Source organism: Notamacropus eugenii, chromosome 3 (genome assembly GCF_028372415.1).
Source record: "Notamacropus eugenii isolate mMacEug1 chromosome 3, mMacEug1.pri_v2, whole genome shotgun sequence".
Lineage (NCBI taxonomy): Eukaryota > Metazoa > Chordata > Mammalia > Diprotodontia > Macropodidae > Notamacropus > Notamacropus eugenii.
This window is the reverse complement of record NC_092874.1, coordinates 251,740,875-251,763,493: the sequence shown is the minus strand read 5'-3', so window position 1 is coordinate 251,763,493 and position 22,619 is coordinate 251,740,875. Positions and strand designations below refer to the sequence as shown.

Here is a 22,619-nt window from a genome sequence, read left to right as displayed (position 1 = left end):
TGGTAGAAATGTGAAGTCCCTCAAACCCAAATGAAAATTCCACAGACCTGAAATAATATGAGTTCTGTTTTTAGTTTTTTTGATAATAAAAGATGGACATATTTTTAAATAACATAAGTAAAAGCAGAATGCTCACAACAAGAATTGTTGCCCCATCATCTTTGCTCTAGAAAAAAAAATCATGCTGAAATAATACAGGTGATAATGAAAACACTTATTTCCCAATCAATCACTATCACTGAGAAGTAATTTGAATGACAGAGATGCAAAGGGGAGAGGGAGAAACAAGGAATAGCAATAATCCTATTGGCTTATAGAAAGATAGTGTTAAGTGCTAGAAGACCTAGGAATAGCTTAATCTTTAAAAATGGAAAGAGTGATTCTCCTCTCTGAAAGAACAAATGCAACAAAATGAGAAAGAAGTGCTATATCTGAGGTAGTAGAGGTCAGTACAAGGATTTCATTGTGTGCTCAGTATAGAGGTAATTATTATCAGTGCAAGTCTGTAAAAATGACCCCTCAAATGTTGCCTTTTCTTGAATTCGTAATTATACCATCTTCCTAGCATGAGAAAAGGAATCAGAATAATTGGCATAGCATGATGAATTCAAGAGACTTTTTAACGCCATTTAAATTACAACAAATGACCTGGAGAAATAGAACATTTTTTGTCATCTTGACAACTATTTTAGTTTATCTATTCAGTCTGTCCAGTGACTATTTAATCATTTGTGGAAGAAATGATGATCAAGAATTTATTTCTCTTGAATGTTTCAAGACACAAAGCCACCTGGGACCATCAACCACGAGGAAGACAGGAAACATGGCCTTTACAACTGTGGGAACATAATTAAAATGCCAAATGTTTTCTTAGTGTGTGAGAGAAGCCATCCAGTCACATCTTCAAAGAGTATTTTCTCCAGGGTAATTTGAGTGAGAATCACTAAGCAAAACTGAAAAGGCCTGTCACCCATGCTGTGAGCAAGATGACATACTTGTCATATAACAGTCATGGAGTCACATACCTCTGGACATACAGAGATCTGTTCTTCATCCAAAACTTTGAAATTGGAATATGAATGTGAAAGGGGGATGCCATGGCTAGGGACCTGAATGCAAATGGGCTTTAATTTTTTTTAAACTCAAAATGGATATCCAAAGAATTCAGAGATCAAGTTATAATTGAGAAATTATCAAACAGCTGTGTCCAGCACACCTCAGTATCCTGCAAAATATGAACTATCACAAATAAAATGTTTCTAGGAGACAGTTACAGGAATGTCATCAGTAATAAAAATGTTATTCTATTTGTAATGTCCATGAGAAACTATGAAGGGAATTCCTAAAGTTGATAAACACTTTCATCAAGAACTCTAGAACAACTTAACAAGATTTATCCTGGGAAAGTGCCATCCCAACCATTCAATAAATGAATCTCAGTGATTAATTATATTTTTGAAGGATGTACAAATGAAATAATTCATTAAAATAAATCAGTATCAAATAACTGCCTATTATGTTTAAGTTTCTGAAGTATCATAATATATCATGACCATAGTAGGTATGTATAGATTGATAGATAGATAGATATATAGATAGATAGATAGATAGATAGATAGATATAGATATATCAATATAGATGTAGATATTTATATAGATATATACACACACATATATGCACACACACATATATATATACATATATATAATATACATATATATGCCAACAAATTAGGGACTTGTAGTCAAAGGACATGGATTTAACTCCAAGAAATTCCACTTTCAAGAAGGAAACAACTGTCTTAAATTTGGGAACAGTATTGCCAATCAATTATTTTAATCCTTCTAGGTCAAGTTTGCTGACTAACAGATGTACCCTTATTACATTATGAACAGTTGTAAAATGATAATTTTTTCAAGAAATATTTATATTTTATGGAAACATTAATTGTGTGAAATTGGACAAGTCATTTAATTTGTCTGATTTACATCTCTTGCTTTCAATTCTTTTATGAAGTACAAGTCCACTTTTCCAACTTCCTTAAAGTCTTCAGCATCCTTATATCCCACATTAAGGCATCTCTAACTGGGAATGACTCTTCAAATGGAACATGCATTAAATTAATACATGCATGTGTTCATATATGTGTATGTGTATGTATGAATTTCATGTGTCCCCTAAACGCACCTCTTCTTTTGACTTTCCTATATTCAGCTGGGATCCCATAATTGTTCAATGTATTTTTATTGAAACATTAGATTTGACATTTACTACTAATTCTCCATTAACTCACATATATAAATGGTTTTCAGTTTTGTTTATTCTCCCTCCATGTTGTCTTTCACATGTATTCACTCCTCTTTCTTTCCACCAACATCTTCATCACCATTCATTTAAGTAATTGGAAGAGCATCTTTGAAACACATAATATTTTTGAACATTGAAAAAATTGTTCTTAGATTATTTCCCTCTAAAACTTTCAGAAACTTTCTCCCCCCAAAAAATAATATTTTAAAGGAAAGAATAAATACCCAAAGGAAAGATGAGGGCGAACATCAAAACACATCAATACATTGACAAATAAATGCATGGTCCCCTAGAAGCCAACCTACCAGTGATTCAAAAGAGTGGAGTAGAGGGTAGTGCTCTTTTTTCTTTCTTTCTGAGGATCATGCACTTTCTTGGTAATTTTGAAATGTTCACTTTCGATGTTTCATGGCTATCCTTTCCACTTACTTTGCTGTGCTCAAAGTGTATAATTTTCTTGGATCTTCTTTCATTTCGAATCAGATTATGCTTTCTCTTCTTTGCTACGTTCATTGTATTTGTTGGGGGAGTTGTTCCATTATTACAAGCCATTACATTTATGTAAAATAACTTATTTCTGTATTACCTACTGGTAAGGATCTGATTTGTTCCCAATTCTTTGCTATAAACAAAAGCACTTCTACAAATAAGTCCGTATCAAAGTTTCTTCATTGTTTTAAATTTTTGTTATTTTATTCATGATTTTAAACATTCAATTTTTCAATTTTTATTTCTTTCTAAATTTTGTCTGTCCTTTCAGCCCTTTCCCCACCCATTTAGAAGGCAAGAAGTACATTACCTCTTTACCGGTAATACATCATCATATAATACATATCTCCATATTAAATAGGTTTTTTGTTTTTTTTTTTTTAAAAGAGAAAGTAGAAAATGCATTCTTCAGTCTTCACCTAGAACTCTTCAGTTTTCTCTGGAAGTGATAGCATTTTTAATCATTAATCATGTGGAGATTGTATTGATGGATAATTGTATTATTCAGAGCAGTTAAGTCTTTCACAACCAATTATTGTTATAGTATTTCTGTTACTGTGTAGAAAGTTGTTCTGGTTCTGCTCACTTCACTTTGCATCAGTACAAATGAGTCTTCCCAGGTTTTGTGTGAAACCATCCTTTGATACCACTTTTTTTTTTATTAATTTACTTGTTTTCAGTTTTCTACAATCACTTCCATAAGTCTTAGAGTTTCTCCCTCTCTCTCCCCAAGATGACATGTAATCTTACATAGATTCTACACATTTATTCTTATTAATCACATTTTCACATTAGTCATGTTGCATAGAAGAATTAAAATGAATGGGAGAACCATGAGAAAAACAAAACCAACAAAACATAACACAAGAAAACATACTCTACTTCATTTTGTGTTCCAATTTCATAGTTCTGTCTCTGGATGTGAATGAAATTTTGCATAGAGTTCTTTGTCATTTCTTAAAGAGCTATAATAGTGTATCTATCTCCCTGCAATTTATCCAACACTTTCTTTTTTTATTGTTTAATTTTTATTTTATTTTATTTGTTTTCAATGTTCCACAATCACTTCTATATATCTTAGATTTTTCCCCTCCTTCCCACTCCTTCCCCTCTACCTTCCCACTCCTTCCCTGAGATGGCACACAATTTTATATATGTTCTGCACATACATTCCTATTAAATACATATTCACCTTAGTCTTAGTCTTGTTGCATAGAAGAATTAAAATGAATGGGAGAAATCATAAAGTAAAACAAAACGTAATACAAAAGAAAATGATCTGCTACGCTCTGCGATCGAATTCCATAATTCTTTCTCTGGATGTGGAAGGCACTTTTCCTTAAGGGACCATTGGGAATAATCTAAGTCCTTGCATTGCAACGAAGTACTAAGTCTAGAGAAAAAATCCTCACACACCGTGTTTGTTGCTGTGTATAAAATTCTCCTGGTTCTGTTCTTTTCACTCAACATCAGTTCATATAAGTCTTTACAGGACTCTCTGAAGTCTTGCTGTTCATCATTTCTTAGAGTACAATTCCATTACATTCATATACCACAATTTATTCAGCCATTCCCAAATTGTTGGGCATCCCCTTGATTTCTAGTTTTTGGCCACCAAAAAGAGTGCTGCTATAAACATTTTTGTGTATGTGGGACTGTTTCCCATTTTTATGTCCTAGAAGCCCTATTGCAGGGTCAAAGGATATGGACATTTTGTAGCCTTTGGGCAAAGTTCCAAATTGCTCTCTAGAATGGTTAGATCAGCTCACAACTCCAACAACAATGAATTAGTGTTCCAACTCTCTTACATCTTCTGTAACATTTATCATCATCCTGTTTTCTCATGTTAGCCAATCTGGTAGGTGTAATGTGGTATTTCAGAGTTGTTTTGATTTGCATCTCTCTAATCAAGAGTGATTTAGGGTATTTTTTTCAAATGACTATAGATAGCTTTGATTTCTTCCTCTGAAAACTGCTTGTTCATGTCCTTTGACCATTTATCAACTGGGGAATGACTTGTACTCTTTTACATTTGACTCGGTTCTCTATATATTTTAGAAATGATGACTTTATGGCAGACACTAGTTGCAAAAATTCTTTCTCAGGTTTCTGCTTCCCTCCTAATCTTGGTTGCTTTGGGTTTGTTTGTGCAAAAACTTTTCTATTTAATGTAATCAAACTTATTCATTTTGCACATCATAATGTTTTCTATCTTGTTTAGTCAAAAATCCTTCCCTTCTCTATAAATCTGATAAATACACTATTCCTTGCTCCATTAATTTGTTTAAAGTATCAGTCTTTGTACCTATGTCATGTACCAATGTGGACTTTATTTTTGTGTACAGTGTCAGGCATTGGTCTATGTCTAGTTTCTGCCATACTGTTATCCAGTGTTCTCAGCAATTTTTGTCAAACAGTGAGTTCTTATCCCAGAAGGTGGGATCCATGGGTTTGTCAAACAGTACATTGCTGTATTCATTGACTACTGTGTCTTGGATACCTAACCTATTTCACTGGTCTCCCCTTCTGTTTCTTAGCCAGTACAAAGTGGTTTGACAATTGCTGCTTTATAATACAATTTGAGATCTGGTAGAGCTAGGCCACCTTAGCTAGTATTTCTTTTCATGAGTTCCCTTGATGTTCTGGAACTTTTGTTCTTTGAAATGAACTTTGATATTTTTTTTTCTAGCTCTACAAAATAACCATCTGATACTTTGATTGGTATGGCACTGAATAAGCAAACTAATTTAGGTAGAATTGTCATTTTTATTATATTGGCTTGGCCCACCCATGAGCAACTGATATTTTTCCACTTATTTAGATCTCACTTTGTTTGTGTGAAAAGTGTTTTGTAATTGTGTTCATCTAGTCCCTGGGTTTGTTTTTCCAGGTAGATTCTGAAATATTTTACAGTGCCTACTGTAGCTTTAAATGGGATTTCTCTTTCTATCTCTTACTGTTGGACTTTGTTAGGAATATATAGAAATGTAGAAGAATTGTGTTTGCTTCTTTTGTAACCTCCAACTTTGCAAAAGTTGTTTATTTCAAGTAGTTTTTTACTTGATTCTCTGGGATTCTTTAAGTATATCAGTATATCATTTGCAAAGAGTGATAGTGTTCTTTCTTCTTTTCCAATTCTAATTCCTTCAGTTTCTTTTTCTTCTCTTATTGCTACACCTAACATTTCTAGCACCATATTGAATAATAGTGGAAATAATGGATTCCCTTGTTTCACCCCTGATCTTATTCGAAATGCCTCTAGCTTATTCTCATTGTATATAATGCTTGCTGAAAGTTTTAGGTAGATATTGCTTATTATTTTTGGGAAAGTTCCATTTATTCCTAGGTTCTCCAGTGTTTTCAATAGGAATGGGTATTGTATTTTGTCAAAAGCTTTTCTGAATCCATTGAGATAATCATGTGGTTTTTGTTAATTTTGATGTTAATATGATCAATAATGTTAATTTTCCTAATATTGAACTATCTCTGCATTCCTGGTGTAAATTCGACCTGGTCATAATGTATTTTTCTCATGATTAGTTGTTATGTTCTTTTTGCTAAAATCATATTAAAATTTTTATCTATATTCATTAGAGAAATCGGTCTATAATTTTCGTTCTCTGTTTCATTCCTTCCTGGTTTAAGTATCAAAATCATATTTGCATCATAAAAAGAATTTTGGAGGACTCCTTCCCTAATTTTCCCGAATAATCTATATATTATTGAAATTAACTGTTTTTTACATGTTTGATAGAATTCAATTGTGAATCTACCTGGCCCTGGAGACTTTTTCCGAGGGAGTTCATTGATGGTTTGTTCAATTTCTTTTTCTGAGATGGTGTTGTTTAAGTATTCAGCTTCCTATTCTGTTAATCTGGGCAATTTGCATCTTTTAAAATAATCATTCATCTCATTTAGATTGTCGAATTTATGGGCCAAGAGTTGGGCAAAATAATTTATTATTATTGTTTTAATTTCCTCCTCATTGGAGGTGAGTTCACCTTTTTCATTTTTGATATTGGTAATTTGGTTTTCTTCTTTCTTTTTTAAATTAGATTGAAAAAAGGTTTATCAATTTTATTGTTTTCTTCATGAAACCAGCCCCTAGTTTTATTTATTAGTTCAATAGTTTTATTAATTTCAATTTTATTAATCTCTCCTTTGATTTTCAGTATTTCTAATTTGGTATTTATTCGAGGATTTTCAATTTATTCTTTTTCTAGTTTTTCTCAGCTGCTTGCCCAATTTATTGATCTCCCTTTTCTCTATTTTATTCATATAGGCATTCAAAGATATAAAACTTCCCTAAGAACTGTTTTTGCAGTACCCCCAAAAATTGGATAGGTTTTCTCATTATTGTCATTATCTTGAAAGAAGTAGTAGTTTCTACAAATTTTTGTTTAACCCACTCATTCTTTAGCATTAAATTGTTTAGTTTCCAAATAGTTTTTGGTTTATGTTTCCATGGCCTTTGATTACATATAAGTTTTATTGCATTATGACTTGAGAATATTGCATTGACTATGTCTGCCTTTCTGCACTGCATTGTGAGGTTTTTATGGCCTAACACATGGTCAATTTTTGTATATATACCATGTACCACTGAAACAAAGTATATTCCTTTCTATCTCCATTCAATTTTGTTCAGATGTCTATCATATCTACCTTATCCAGAGTTCTATTCACCTCCTTATCTTCTTTCTTGTTTATTTTGAGGTCATATTTATCAAGTTCAGAGAGGGTGAGGTTGAGGTCTCCCACTAGTATAGTTTTGCTGTCTATTTCTTCCTATAACTCCCCTAACTTCTCCTCTAAGAATTTGGATGCTTTACCACTTGAAGCATATATGTTTAGTAATGAAATTGCTTCCTTGTCTATGGTGCCTTTTAGGAGGATAAAGTTTTCTTCCTTATCTCTTTTGATTAGCTGTATTTCTGATTTTGCTGTGTGTGAGATTAAGATTGCTACTCCTAATTTTTTTTACATCAGCTACAGGAAAGTCTGCTCCAACCTTTTACCTTTTCTCTATGTGTCTCTGCTTTTCAAACGTCTTTCTTATAAACAACATATAGTTGGATTATGGCTTTTAATCCATTCTGCTTTCCCTCTAAGTTTTATGGGAGCATCCATACCATTCACATTCACAGTTATGATTACTGTTTGTGTCTTTTCCTCCATTCCTTTTCCTCTTTAATATGCTTTTAGTTCTCCCTTCCCTCTTTACCTCCCCAATAGAGTTTTAATTTTTGACCACTACCTCCCTCAGTCTTCCCTCCCTTCCTTCAGCCCCCCTGCTTTTTAATCCCCTTTTCCCTTACTACTTCTTCCCCCCCTTTTACCCTCCCCTCCCTTTTCTTTCCCTCTTCCTCTCCTATTGCCAATGGGGCAGCTAGTGGTGCAGTGGATAAAGCACCAGTGCGGGAGTCAGGAGGACCTGAGTTCAAATCTCCCCTCACATGTTTGACACTCACTAGCTGTGTGACCTTGAGCAAGTCACTTAACCCCAATTACCTCATCCTGGGTCATCTCCAGTCATCCTGAAGAATATCTAATCACTGGATTCAGATGGCTCCGGAGGAGAAGTGAGACTGGTGACCTGCACATCCCTCCCTCACTCAAAACAAAGTCAAATGCAAGTCATGTCATTATTTCTCTGATGACATGGTCTTCTTTGGCAACTAGGGATGAACACAGCTATTGCCTATAGAGCTAGTTGCATTTCTGTACTTAACTGACTTTGTTGTACCCTCCTTGAATAAAATCACATGACAGTACCTCTCAAACAATACTCATCTCCCTCCCCTCTCTCCCTCTACTGTAATATATTTTTCTGCCTCTTCTTGTGATGGAATTTTATTTTCTACCTGCTCCTTTTCACATATGCCATTAAAATCCATTTGTACCCTTAAATCACATTTGTTATTATCATATCATTTGATTTATACACGCTCATTCTCTCTATATCCCTTCTACATTTCATAATAAATACACAATTCTCAGGATTAACAAGTATAACCTTCCCTTATAGGGATGTAAACAGTCTGCACATATTGTGTAATAAGCTTTTTTGTTTGTTTTTTCCCCTTTTACTTGCCTTTGAATATCAAATTTTCTCTTGAGTTCTGGCCTTTTCATCCAGAAAGTCTGGAAATCCCTTATTTCCTTGAATATCCATCTCCTTATCTGAAATAGTATGCTCAACTATGCTGGGTAATTAATCATTGGTTGTAATCCCAATGCCTTTGCTTTGTGGAATATCGTAATCCAATTCCTTCTATTTTTTAATGTAGAAGCTGCAAAGTCCTGTTTGATCCTGACTGTAACTCTTCAATATTTGAGTTGTTTCTTTCTAGCTGCTTGCAGTATTTTCTCCTTTACTTGATAGTTCTGGAATTGGGCAACAGTATTCCTTGGTGTTTTTAGTTTGGGGTCCCGTTCAGGAGGTGAACAGTGGATTATTTCGATGACTATTTTGCCCTCTGAATCTAGGACTTCTGGGCAACTTTCCTTGAAGATTTCTTGGATAATATTCTCCAGGCTCTCTTTTTTCATTATGGCTTTCTGGTAAACTAATTATTCTTAGATTTTTTCTCTTCTTAATCTATTTTCCAGGTCAGTTGTTTTTACAGCTAGAGTTTTTATATTTTCTTCTATCTTTTCCTTCTTCAGATTCTATGTGACTGATTCAAGATGTCTCATAGATTCATTAACTTCTACTTGTCTGACTCTATTTTTATCAAATTGTTTTCTTCATCCATTTTTCCATCTGTCCAATTGTTCCTTTTAAGGAGTTACCTTCACCAGTTGGGTTCTGTACTTCCTTTTCCATTTGTCCAATTTTCCTTTTTAAGGAGCTGTTCTCTTCAATGAGTTCTTTTTTTCATACTTTTAAAATCACTGGTCAATTTTTCTTCTCTTTCTCTAATTTGGATTTTAAAATTCTTTCAGAGCTCTTCCAAGAAGGCTCTTTTTACTTCTGACCAGTTCATATTACCTTCTGAAGTTTCAGATTTGAGTACAGTCTCAATGTTGACCTGCGGTATTTTTGTTTTAGTTCTTGTCCCCACAAAAATATACTATGTGTTTTTCTTTTCTGCTTTGCTTTTTGCTCATGACAATAACCCTTTTCTTGGCTTTTAAGGTAGATCTCTGCATCTTTTGCACAGAGAGCCCTGTCCCACAGTTCTTGTGCCTAAAACTTGAGGATTTGTGTGTTGTGGACTCTGGTTCTTTCAGCCAGAAATTAAATGATGAGTTTACCTGGTGCTGAGATGGCTGGTGTTTGAAAGCAGATATCAGTTAGGTCTTTTGGGGTTTCCCTGCAATTACCCTGGAGGTAGCTTGTCAAGTGAGGAGAAGGGGTGGTCTAGACACTGGAGGCTCCTCTGCTGAACTCAATCATAGGCAAGCTAAGCTTTCTCTGCTAGTATCTGAGAATGTAAGTATAGAAACAGTTTCACTTTTGCTCCTCATACACAGTCTGGCATAATGTAGACACTAAATAAATGTGTATAAATTGAATCTTAGTATTTGATGTTCTTTTTTTCTGATATCATATGGATCCTCATCACCATTCCCAAGAATATTAAAAAAGCAGCTTACTCTTCAAAAGACTCCATTTCCAGTAACAGAAACCAACAGGCAGTGCATAAATTAATTTTCATTATAATTATGGGCACAAACATCTGTCTCTAAAGACACAAGTTAAGAAATTCCTTCTCAAGTAAAGAAAATGTAAGGAATAAGAGATCTGTTAGTTTAGAATAGACAAAGCCTTAATCATTTTGCTTTAAAGAAAGGATCAAGGTGCTCTTTTGTATTTCAATGGTATAACTTGATGTTTTCTTCTATTTGACTCATGCATTTGAACTATTCAAACAAAATTCAGCAGGGAATCTCAAGTGTATGAAGAGATAGGTGTGTTTGTTTTTTTTTAAATTTATTTTAAATCACAGAAGCCATGGCAAAAAAAAAAAAAAATAGTAAGGAATGGAAAAGAGAGCTTTCCTGTAAAGAAAATCCCCAAATCATTTTAGAACCATTTCTTCATTCATTCTGAATCTTTGACAACACTTAAAACCCACAACTCAAATCAAATACTACCCGATTTATCAGCTACCTGTCATCTTACTGCACTTCTGACAATTTTGAATTTTTTGTTATACTTTTCACTGACACCAGATTTCTTAGCCAATTGGGTTTTTCCAACTTTGGTTAGTCTAACTATTGATGCTTGGTTTTCATTTGATTCCTCAGTTGCCTCATTTTTCATTTTTTTCCTGTCAAAGTTTTGACAGAAATGATTAAATATCATTTCTTATATCACATTTTTCTCTCTTGTCATTCTCTCCCTTTCCTATCAGAGTTACGGTTTCTCCATACAAGTAATAGTCTTTTCTTGTTAATAAACTAGGCTTATTTTACTACAAATAATTTCTTTCTTTATTCATAACCAAATGTTTTATGTATCCTCTAAATTCATCATCTTTCCTTTCCAATCTTTATAGGTATTCATTTATTTATTTTCAGCTTTGCTCAAGATTCAACCCACATAAAGCACCTGAGGAATAAGGAACATAATGTTATTGTTGTTCCCTCAGGTGGAGTTGGCTCTGTTCATTTTGGGGAGCAGGGGTAATATCTAGACTAAACTTCTGTTTATTATACCCTTCTGCTTTCCTAGCCCAGTCTATGAGCTTGTAGATTTTTGGTCCTTCCAAAGTATTTTGATACAGATCAAGATCTACTTGCTGCCCTCCTCTACCATGCTCCACACATTTCTGACCCAGGATACATCTCTTGCTTTGTGAGTATTTCAGTCGTTGTCCTTCATCTTCCACAAGGACCAAAATAACATCGTTGTGTCTGAGTCAAGGTAAAGTGTGTCTGAGTGTGGCTAATCAGACCAAAAAAGCTCAGAAGCCTTTCACCAGTCGGGCAGAGATAGTCCACATGAACATTCCGTGTGGAGATTTCTCTAAATTTGCACATCTCACATTTCTTTAGAGATACTCTGATTCTGCTTTGCTTATAGAGCACAGCAGCAAACCATGCTGGGAAGTCCTTTGCTAGTGTCTCCCATGTCACACAATCAATTCCAAAGTTCTTCAGAGAGACCTTGAGAGTCTCTTTGTATCTCTTCTCATAACCTCTCTGTAAGTGCTTGCTTGTGTGAATTCTCTGTAAAATAGTCTTATAGGCAAATGTATGTTTGGTATTTGAACAGTGTGACAAGTCCTTTTGAGTTATGATATCTGCAGTAGAATTTGAATATTTTGCAGTGTAGCTTGAGAAAGGACCTCACTGTCCAGTACATTATCTTGCCAGGTGATCTTTAAATCTTCCTAAGACAATTCAAATGGAAATGATTCAGTTTCTTAGCATGGCTTTCTAGCTGCTTAAATAAGCTGTTTTTCTGTCTGAAAAGAGTATGCCTCTTTTCTATTCCAACTATGGTTCCTTCTTCTGGTTAATTTAAATTACAGATTATGGGAAGTAGGGAGAAATCCACTCCCTCCCACTATGAGTGAGATCCTTTCCAAACCTGGGTTCTTCCTGAACTGTTTGCTCCTCCCTGAACAGACTCATTCTTCAATGGCTGTGGAATTGTATACAATGATTCCAGCAAGGGTATAATTAGTTATGAAAATTCCAGCAGGCTGAGGACCAGTTCTCGTCTGGTCAGATAGCTTTCTCAATTCAAAAACAAAAAGGTGTCACCACTTTGCAATGACTTGAACAGAATATTGGTACTTCGTCGATGAAATAACATGGTGTCATCTATTGCTATATTCTGAAGAGGAAATTAGGTTCTCAGGGATCAGTTTCCCCCTTACATGTAAACTAGTAAAAGAGTCAGAAGAAAACATGATGAGTAGATCATCTATGGAAAATTTGTGTGAAGACTTTGATATTCCACAGTATAATGAGTGGAAAAATTGTGAGTAGCATTGCAAAAGGGAAATTCATACCAATGAGAATGTATATTAATAAAAATTTGAAGTGAGAAAGTGGTAATTTTACTAGATAGATAGATAGACAGATAATACAAATAAAGACAAGGTTTGAATTTGACCTGGACAATAATTCATTTTTTGTAAGAATGGAAAGGAAGGGAATAAGAACATATTTTTCAAGTTTTTACTATGTGCCAAGTAATTTGTTAATAACTGTGGGAAATATGAGGGATAGATATTAAACAGGTTTAGAATGAGTCAAGATATTGACAAGGTAAAGCCAGTTAGATAAGGGTTAGGATTGAGGCCATGCTAATAGAATTTCAATTTCATTTTTATCGCCATTTGGTTTTAAGTTGAATTTTTTTTTATTCTGACAGAAGTAAGAAATGGGAAATTGTTTAATCCAATGCTATTTAAAAGTCAAAATACCATCAAATGGTTTGGAGCTCTGAAGAAAGTAAAGTATTAAAGTTTTTTTTGTTTCTTTTTTAAGTTATCTTTCTGAATGCACTATAATGATTTTGGTGATGACTGTCACATTCTGGAAGCCTTAGCATTTGTCTCAGTCTGACTGTGCTACTATCTGTGTTCTCAGGGAATCAGATCAAAAATATAAAATTTGTTGTAATATATATAAAGTGTGTTGTACATAATATGCTTCCACACAACATCCACTATGTATTGCTCAGCTTAAATGTTCTGTTTTAATCAGATCATTCTCTCGTTCTCTCCATTATATCTTAAATATTTCAGGCTAATTCTGAATGTCTTTACTTCCCTCATGCTCTTTCTCCCATGTAAAATGGCATATCTCCCAACTCCTCCTATTTCAATTCAATTCAATGTAAATCAACCAGCATTTAAGAACAATCTAATGTGTGTAAGACACTGTGCTAAGCATTGGAATAAAAATACAAAATCATACAAGCCCCGCCCTTCTGGGGCTGACATTCTAGTGGGTAGTTATATAGCATATATAGTAATAAGTAAATACAAAGCAATCTGAGGAGGAATTAATTACTTCTAACTAAGCATTCTCCAAAATGGTACTTGTCAGAGGGAGTTACCTAGGCTGAGCCTTGAAAGAAACTAGGATAATTAAAAAGCAGAGAAGAGAATGGAATGAAAGGCATATAGGAGGCTAGTTTGCTGGAACATAGAGTGAATATAACGGGAAAAATTTAAAATAAATTTGGAAAGGTACAGTGGGAGTCAGATGGTGGAAGATGTTAAATTCCAGAGTGAGATATTTGTATTTTATCAGAGGGAAAATAGGAAGCTACTGCAAATGTTTTAATTAATTTATTTGTTTTTAGTTTTTAATTTAATTTGTTTTCAGTTTTCAACTTAATGATTTTCCATAAGTTTTAAATTATCTTCCCCTCCTTCCACCCTCCCTCCCTGAGATGGCATGCAACCTTATAAGAGTTCTGTACATACATTCTTATTAAACACATCTTCACATTAGTCATGTTGCATAGAAAAATTGAAATAAATGGGAGAGACCATGACAAAAACAAAACAAAACATAACAAAAGAGAGAATATTCTGCTTCATTCTGCATTCTCATTCCATAGTTCTTTCTCTGAATGTGGATGACATTTTGCATCAAGTCCTTTGGGAATGTTATAGGTCCTTGCATTGCTGTGAAGGGCTAAGTCTATCAGAGATAGTTTGGCACACTGTAGCTGTTACAGTGTATAATGTTCTCTTGGTTCGTCATCAGTTCATCTAAGTCTTTCCAGGTTTTTCTGAAGTCTGCCTCTTCATCATTGATGATTTTTTTTTCAAAAGAACTGGGGAGATATATTCAGATTTATATCTTAGGAATAATCATATAGTAGCCACATGTTAGATGAACTGAGTAGAGAAGAAGTAGGATTAAGGAGACCAATTAGGAAGCTACAGCAGAAACATAGGTGAGAGGTTTTTAGAGTCTTGACTATGGTAGAAGAAATGTGAATTAGAAAGAATAAGATGTATGGAAGGAATATTGTGGGAATGAATCTAAGAGATTAATAGGGGGATTGATAGGGAAGAGTCAAGGATGATTTTAAGGTTGCTAGGTTGACTAAGGTGATGACCTCTATAGAAACTGGAAAGTTTTGATAAATGATACTCATTTCCATAATGAAACATGCTGTGGCATATGTCTCTGAGTTTCTATTGCCTTTTCTTAACTTTTGTACTCCTGTTACACCTATTGTTGAATAATACACAGATCTATCTGTCTATCTATTTATCTATCACATGTTTCATTCATTCCAGGACTTTTACATATATATACACATACATACATATATACATATATATGTACATATATATACACACATACATATATACATATATATGTACATATATAATTAATTATGTATACATATATGCATGTATGCGTGTATATATATACATATAGATATATTTGTATACACACATAGATGAGAATATTTAGAAAGGTATGGATATATGTGAGTATGAAAGTGTGTATGTGTGATACATATGAATATATGGATAGAAATAAATATATACATATATGTGTATATAAGGAAATAATTAAAAGAAGAAAAAACTGGAATTAAAAGGGTGTAATGAAGGCTTGCAGTAAAGATGGCATTTTACTTGAGACTTAAAAGTAATCAGAGAGGTCCATAGTTGGAGCAGAGGAAGAATTGCATTCCAGGAATGGTAGACAGTCAGAGAAAATGATTGGAGCTGAGAGATGGAATATCTTGTTTGTAGAATATTACTGCATACACACACACACACACGTAAAACAAAAATATATCCATGCATACATACATGTTATCTAATTTGCCTTTAATAATTTGTGGGCTCATTTTTCCAAACTACATTGAAATAACAAGGGGGCATATTTTTTTTCAATCACTTGCTGAAACAATTAACAAACATTTAAGCACCTTCTCTCCTACAGCCTCAAATACAAAGCTGAGTTCATAGTAGAATTTCATAGAGCACTTGTAGTTACAGTGGTCATCAGCTTGTCTTTCTTGACCTAAGACCAAAGCATCATAAACCTGTTAAATTTAACAATTAATATGGAGTAAAGATGTAACTAAAACTTTTGGCACCCAGAAAGATTCAGCCAAAATGACTTAAAAATCAACATTTTAATGTAAATGTAGTTATGTGAACTGGAGAGGGAGAAAGGTCCCAAGACAATGTTCTATGATGGAGGGGAGGGACTGCAAAATAAAATTTGACTTAATAGGGTGGAATTGTGACAGCTAGGTGTCACAGTGGATAGAGTATAAGGGCTAGAGTTAGGAAAGCTTGATTTCAAATACTGTATACCCTTACTAACTATGTGAGTCTTGGTAGGTCATTTAACAATGTTTGCCTTAATTTCCTCTTCTATAAAATGAGCTGGAGAAGGAAATGCCCAACCGCTCCAGTATCTTTGCCAAGAAGACCCCAAATGGAACCATGAAAACTTGGACACTAATGAACAGCAACAATAATGGGGTGAAATCAGTAGCATTGGCAGCACTCTCTAAATTTTCTTCCTGAAAACAATGTCCCAGTTACTACCTGCTACATATGACTGTGATATGAATCAAAACCAAATTTATTTGAATTAATTCATTCAATAAATATTTAAGTGCCTAATATGTGCCAAGCACTATGCTAAGTACTTGGGAAACAAAAGGGAACAAGAGACAGTCTCTGCCCTCAAGAAGTTTACAATCTAATGGGGGAGACAACATTCAAACCAATATGAACAAAGGAAGCTATATGCAGGATAAATAGGAAATAACTAAAAGAGGAAAAGCACGGGAATTAATAGGAGACAAAGGAGGCTTGCTGTAAAGGTAGTGTTTTATTTGGTACTTAATGGTAATCAGAAATCTCAGTAATTAAAGCAGAGGGACAACATTCCAGGCATGGAAGATATCAAGATAAAATGCCTGGAGCCAAGAGATGGAGTGTCTTATTCATGGAACAGCAAGGAGACCAGTTTCACTGAATTGAAGCAAGTATCTTAGGGAGTAATGTGTAAGAAGAATGAATATGTAAGAGGGGCTATGTTATGAAGATCTTTGAATGTGAAAAACAGCATTTTCTCTTTGTTCCTGGAGTCAACAGGGAACCACTGGAGTTTCTTGAATAGAGGGGTGACATGCTCAGGTTTGTGTTTCAGGAAAATCACTTTAGTGACTGAATGAAGAATGGATTCAAGCAGGAGAGATGAGAAAGGAAGACCTACCAACAGGCTATTGTTTTAATCAAGACATGAAGTAATGAGGGCCTGCACTAGAGTGATACCATTGCCAAAGGAAAGAAGGGGGAGTACTTGAGAGATGTTGTGAAGTGAAATTGACAAGTCTGGAACTGGAGGTCAGCAGAGAGACTGGGGCAGGAAAGGTATATGTGAGAATCATTAGCATGAAGACCATATTAAATCCCATGGGAGTTGAAGACATAACTAAATGAAGTAATATAGAGGGAGAAGAGGACCCACAAAAGAACCTAAGGGACACCTACTCTTAAAGCATGTGATCTAGAGGAAGAAGCAGCATAGGCGACAGAGAAGTGGTCGGAAAGATAGGAGGAGAATCAGGAGAGAGTGGAGTCCTAAAAACCTAGAAAGAAAAGCGTATCAAAGAGGATTGATTAATGGTGCCGAAAGCTGCAGAGAAGTCAAGGAGAATGAGGATTTAGAAAAGACAATTAAATTTGACAACTAAGAGAGCATCAGTACCTTCAGAGAGAGCAATTTCAGTGGAATAGGTTTGGAAGATAGATTGTTAGGGCTTCAGAAGAAATGAGGAGAGAAAGCAGAGGCAGCTATTTTGGATGATCCTTTTTGAGTTTAGCTACAAAGGGCAAAAGAGAAACAGGATGATAGCAGGAATAGAGGGATCAAGTGAGATTTTGATACTTTTTTTGATTCTTTTTTTTTTTCCAGAATAGGTGAGACATAGGTGTGCTTTAGGGCAGAGGTGGAGAATCTGCAGCCTCAAGGCCACACATAGCTTTCTAGGTCCTTGGTTGCAGCCTTTTGACTCAGTCAAAGTTTTACAGAACAGATCCTTTTATTAAAGGGATTTGTTTTGTAAAGTTTTGATTCAGTCAAAAGGCTGCACCTGAGGACACAGAGGATCACATATGACTTTGAGGCCAATTCTGCTTTGGGCAATAGCAAATGAAGAGTAGAGAGGGAAAGACTGAAAATAAAAGAAAGAAGGGGGTAACAGAAGAGACAGTCTGTTGGAGGACATGTGGTGAAATAGAATCACATAAATAAGTAGAGGCTTTAGCATTTGTAAGGAATAAGCTCATTTCATTATATGAAACTGAAATGAAGGAAGAAAAGTAACAGAAGGTAAAGAAGTAATAGAAAATGAGGAGAAAGAGAAGAGTTGTTCATGCAGAATGGCCTTGATTTTCCTCTGTAAAATAGTTTTTCTATCTAATATATAGAAAAAATAACAGGATAAATGACAGCTCACATTTATATACATGAGTCTGTGTTTTTGTTTGTTTTTAGAATTTACAAAGAAATCTTTCAGTGTATAAAGTGTGAACCACATGGAGGATATGTTTTTCTCAAGTTCTATGAACATATTCTATACGTTGATAATTTACTGAATCCCCATGCCTAATAAAGTTTTAGTTAAGAAAGTTATATATCTGATCATCAAATATAAATTTTTAAAAGACTTCCCTGAAGAATATTCTGCACAGACACCTCCATACTGACCAAAAAGAAGTTAATTCATGGTTCTAGAGATCTTTCAGCAAGTGTCAGATTTTTAAAATAAGAAGAGAATGTCTATTTTAGATATTAAACCTCAGGATATTATATGAGTAGATGTTGATAAGCTACAAGAGAAATTTCATTTCAGAAGGCTGGAATCTTTAGGTACCAAAATCAGTCCTCTTACTCTCAGTTGACTGGCTCCAAACTAGTTTATTATTTATATATGAGATAGAAAGATGATAGATAACAGATAGTAGAGAAATGTTTGAGAGATGATAGATAATAGATACGATAGTAAGTAGACAGATAGATAGACAGACAGACAGATAGATGATAGATAGATAGGTAAATAGATAGATACAGATGATAAGGACAGATAACCTCATAAGGCATGACTGATTCTCTTTCACCAATCACAGTATTTCCTGCCTGGTGTCAACCCCCGTAGAATGTGAATTTTACAAGATCAGGGATATCTCCAGTTTTCTATTTGTATCCCAAGTGCTAAGCACATTGTTTTTCACATAATAAGCATTCAAATAATTCTTTTGCATTTAGTAATTTAACTGCTTTCATCCAATGACTCAAACCCAACCCCTAATCTTTTTCAAACTGATTAAGGACTTATTCCCTCCCTGTTTCATTTTGATGATTTTACTTCAAATATCTATGTCTTCAGTGATTAATTAGAGTCTGGGTGCATCCGCACTCATATATACAAAAGAAAAAACAAAGACTTATGGGAAATTGGTAAAAAAGACTAACCACAAAGGAAAGATCTTGTGGAAGTGGTGACCTTTGACATGAACCAGGTATCCAAGATGTGGAGGGAGAAGAAGCATGGGGGTTATCCTCTACAAGGGAACAGAGATAAGAGATGAAATATCATGAGAAGGAAACAGGAATGAGACTATTTTAGGTAAAACATTGAAGATATGAATAAGAGTAATGGGAAATCAATCTTGAAAGAAAGATTGGAATCATAATATCAAGTGGTTCAGTATTTTCAGCCTTAAGATACCCTAAAAATCCGAAGAAGAAAATATGGTCAGGAAAACACTTAAACAGGCAGCTATAAAGGAATGCTTATATTTATAGTCAGGAAGACCTGGATTCAAATCGTTCCTCTGAAATTTACTGTCTATATGATGCACTGCAAGGTGATTACATTTTTAAGCCTCAATAACATCATTGATGAAGGGTACAATAATAAAGATGATATTCAATTAAAAAGATAGCAATGATAATTAAATGAAATAATTTATGTGAACTAAAAAAAGCATATTATTATTAAATAGGGGAAGAATTCAATTTCTAGTGGAACAAATTAATGCCCACATGTACATCACACTGAAATATGTTAATCTATCATCATCTAGAGCGATAATTAAGAGAAAAAGATCTAGCATGATGTGATCCAAACCCTATTATTTCTTGCTAATTGTCCTCATCTCTATTTACCTTCAGGAAACTTGTAGTCATTATGAAAGTACTATGAAGTGGGTATTAAAGGAATAATAATTTTTAAGGCTGAAAATGCAAATTATCTGCAACATACCAGATTTTTTAACATAAAATTCCCATTTTTGACTTAGTCTGCTCTAATATTTTATTAATATTACCCTTCATTAACAAGCTTTAACATTTTATTTTACCTTTACAGACCAAGAGTATGCATCTCTCTTCATAGACATCACATAATGTACTCCTTTAACACCTATTTTTAGTATCTTGCTTCTGGTAAAATTTCTTATAATGAGCAATAGCTTTGAACTTTTGCAAAGGAAAGCCTCTGGGCATTAATGAGCTGGGTGAGAAAGGGAAAAACGTTTATTTACCTCATTTATGCAGCTGTGAACTCAGAATAAAAATTCAGGTCTTGTGGCTTTCATTCTAGTGATAATGCATGATGAAATGGATGTCTCTCTATACAAATAGAATGTAGAATGGATGCAAATATCTCTCAGGCATCACTGTCTTGATACTGTAATTCTTGCAACTCTAGTGATAACAGAAATGAATAGTATATATTTCACTGATGCTCCTAAAATGACAACACTTGAAAGAAAGGTAACCACTAAGCATTTTGAAACAAATGAGAATGTGGTTGGTGTATGGTACTGATTAAGTCTATTCCATCAAAATGACTAAGATTCAGAAATTAGGTAAAGAATTTTTGTATGCAACATCATATTTATAATATGTTACTAAATATGAACCATGGCATAGTTGGAAACTATCAAATGTCACCCCATGTATAGACCTGGGCTAGACTCTTATTTCAAAAGTTATTTCCTATATGATCTCGAGTTGTCTCTGGACCTTTTTCTTCCTTCCTTCCCTCCTTCCTTCCTCCTTTCCTTCCTTTCTTTCCTCCCTCCTTCCTTTCTTCCTTCCTTTGTTCTTTCCTTTCTTCCTCCCCCCCCACACACACACTCACGCAGGCACACTCATATATACATAAAAATATATGCATATATGTGACTAGAAGTATTTATTTATCATTATGGAGAACTCCTAATTAAAGAAATTTCCTTTTAACAAAGTATGTTGGCATCATTTAGGCAACTTGTTATTAAGGCGTTGCTTAGAGCTTTTAGCTGTTAAGTAAATTTCTCAAGGTTAAACAAGGACATAAGAAGTGTGACTTGAAGGCAATTCTTTCAGACATCAAAGCAATTTTTTCATCTTGATTCCATATTTCCTTCTAATTGTATTATATTCAATGGAATCAATCAAATATGTACTGAGGGCACACTCTGTTCAAGACATTATAAACACTATTCCAATCACTAAAGATGCAAGAAAAGAGAGTCCCTACCTTCAAGGAGATTCTGTTCTACTGGGTGGATACAATGAATACATATACCAACAAAATGTAATTTATACAGTTATAAAACATCAACTCAAGAAAAAAAGAGAGCTTATAATTAAGAGGGCATCTACAAAGGCTCATTAAGAAATAGCATTAGTATCCCAAAGAGATCATACAAATGGGAGAAAGACCCACATGTACAAAAATATTTATAGCATCTCTTTTTGTGACGGCAAAGAATTGGAAAATAAGGGGATGCTCATCACTTGGAGAATAGCTGAACAAACTGTGGTATATTAATATAATTGAATACTGTTGTACTATATGATGAGTAGGCGAACTTCAGAAAAACCTGGAAAGACTTAGATGAACCAATGCTAAATAAGGGGATCAGTACCAAGAAAACATTGTACACAGTTTCAGGCACATTGTATGATAACTAACTTTGATAGACTTGGTTCTTCTCAGCAGTGCAAGGTTCTAGGACAACTAACTCCAAAAGTCTCATGATGGAAAATTCTATCCACATACAAGGAAAGAATTATAGTCTGAATGCAGATCAAAGTATATTATTTTCTGTCTCTCTTTTTTCTTTTGTTTCTTCTTTCTTGCAGTTCATTCCATTGGTTCTAATTCTTCTTTGCAATATGATTCCTGTGAAAATATGTTTAATGTGAATATATATGCAGAGGCTATATCAGGTTACATGACATCTTGGAGAGAGGGAAGGGGAAACGGAGAGGGAGAAAATTTGGAACTCAAAAGCTTGTTGTAAACTAAAAATAAATAAATTAATGAAAATGATAAAAAAAAGAAATAGCACTAGAACCATACTTTGAAGGAATCTAGGGGCTTTACGAGAAGAAAACAAATATTTAAGGTATGAAATAGAGAACTATGATTAAACCAATATCCCAAAAAAGAGGTTACTTTTCACAATTAAAATTTCTATTTGAGAGGGTTTTTTGTCTTATTCATTGAGTCTTGAATATTCTAGTCAAAACAGTGCATACTTTTATTCCTCTCCCTTCTTGGAATGTTTCAGGTTAAGTCATGCTCAAACACCTAGGAATACAATAATTTATGTGAATGTAACAACAAAAATGTCACTGTGTAGGTTTGGAGAGTCCAGGGAATTCTTTCCATGGTGTTCAGGTGAGAAACTCTTTCCCTCTACCCAATGTTGTACTCCTTTTTAAATTTTTATATCACATAGATAGACCATGACAACATGGACTGAACAAGGAAGAAGAGAAAGGAGTAACATGGGAAAAAATGGAATGAATCATCACTTAACAGTATACTGTCAGACACCTCTGTCCTTTGCAA

At 34.2% G+C, this 22,619-nt stretch overlaps 1 long non-coding RNA gene across 3 annotated transcripts in view; it reads right to left on the bottom strand.

The window, feature by feature from the left end:
* Positions 1–8,184: 8,184 nt before the first annotated feature.
* LOC140534403 (uncharacterized) overlaps positions 8,185–22,619 on the bottom strand; it is a 95,296-nt gene continuing 80,861 nt past the window's right edge. For 2 of the 3 annotated variants that reach the window (XR_011977274.1, XR_011977273.1), the window contains one exon: positions 8,185–21,944. This is a non-coding gene — a long non-coding RNA (uncharacterized lncRNA). The remainder of the gene's footprint in view (positions 21,945–22,619) is intronic. The other variant, XR_011977275.1, reaches the window with a different exon arrangement.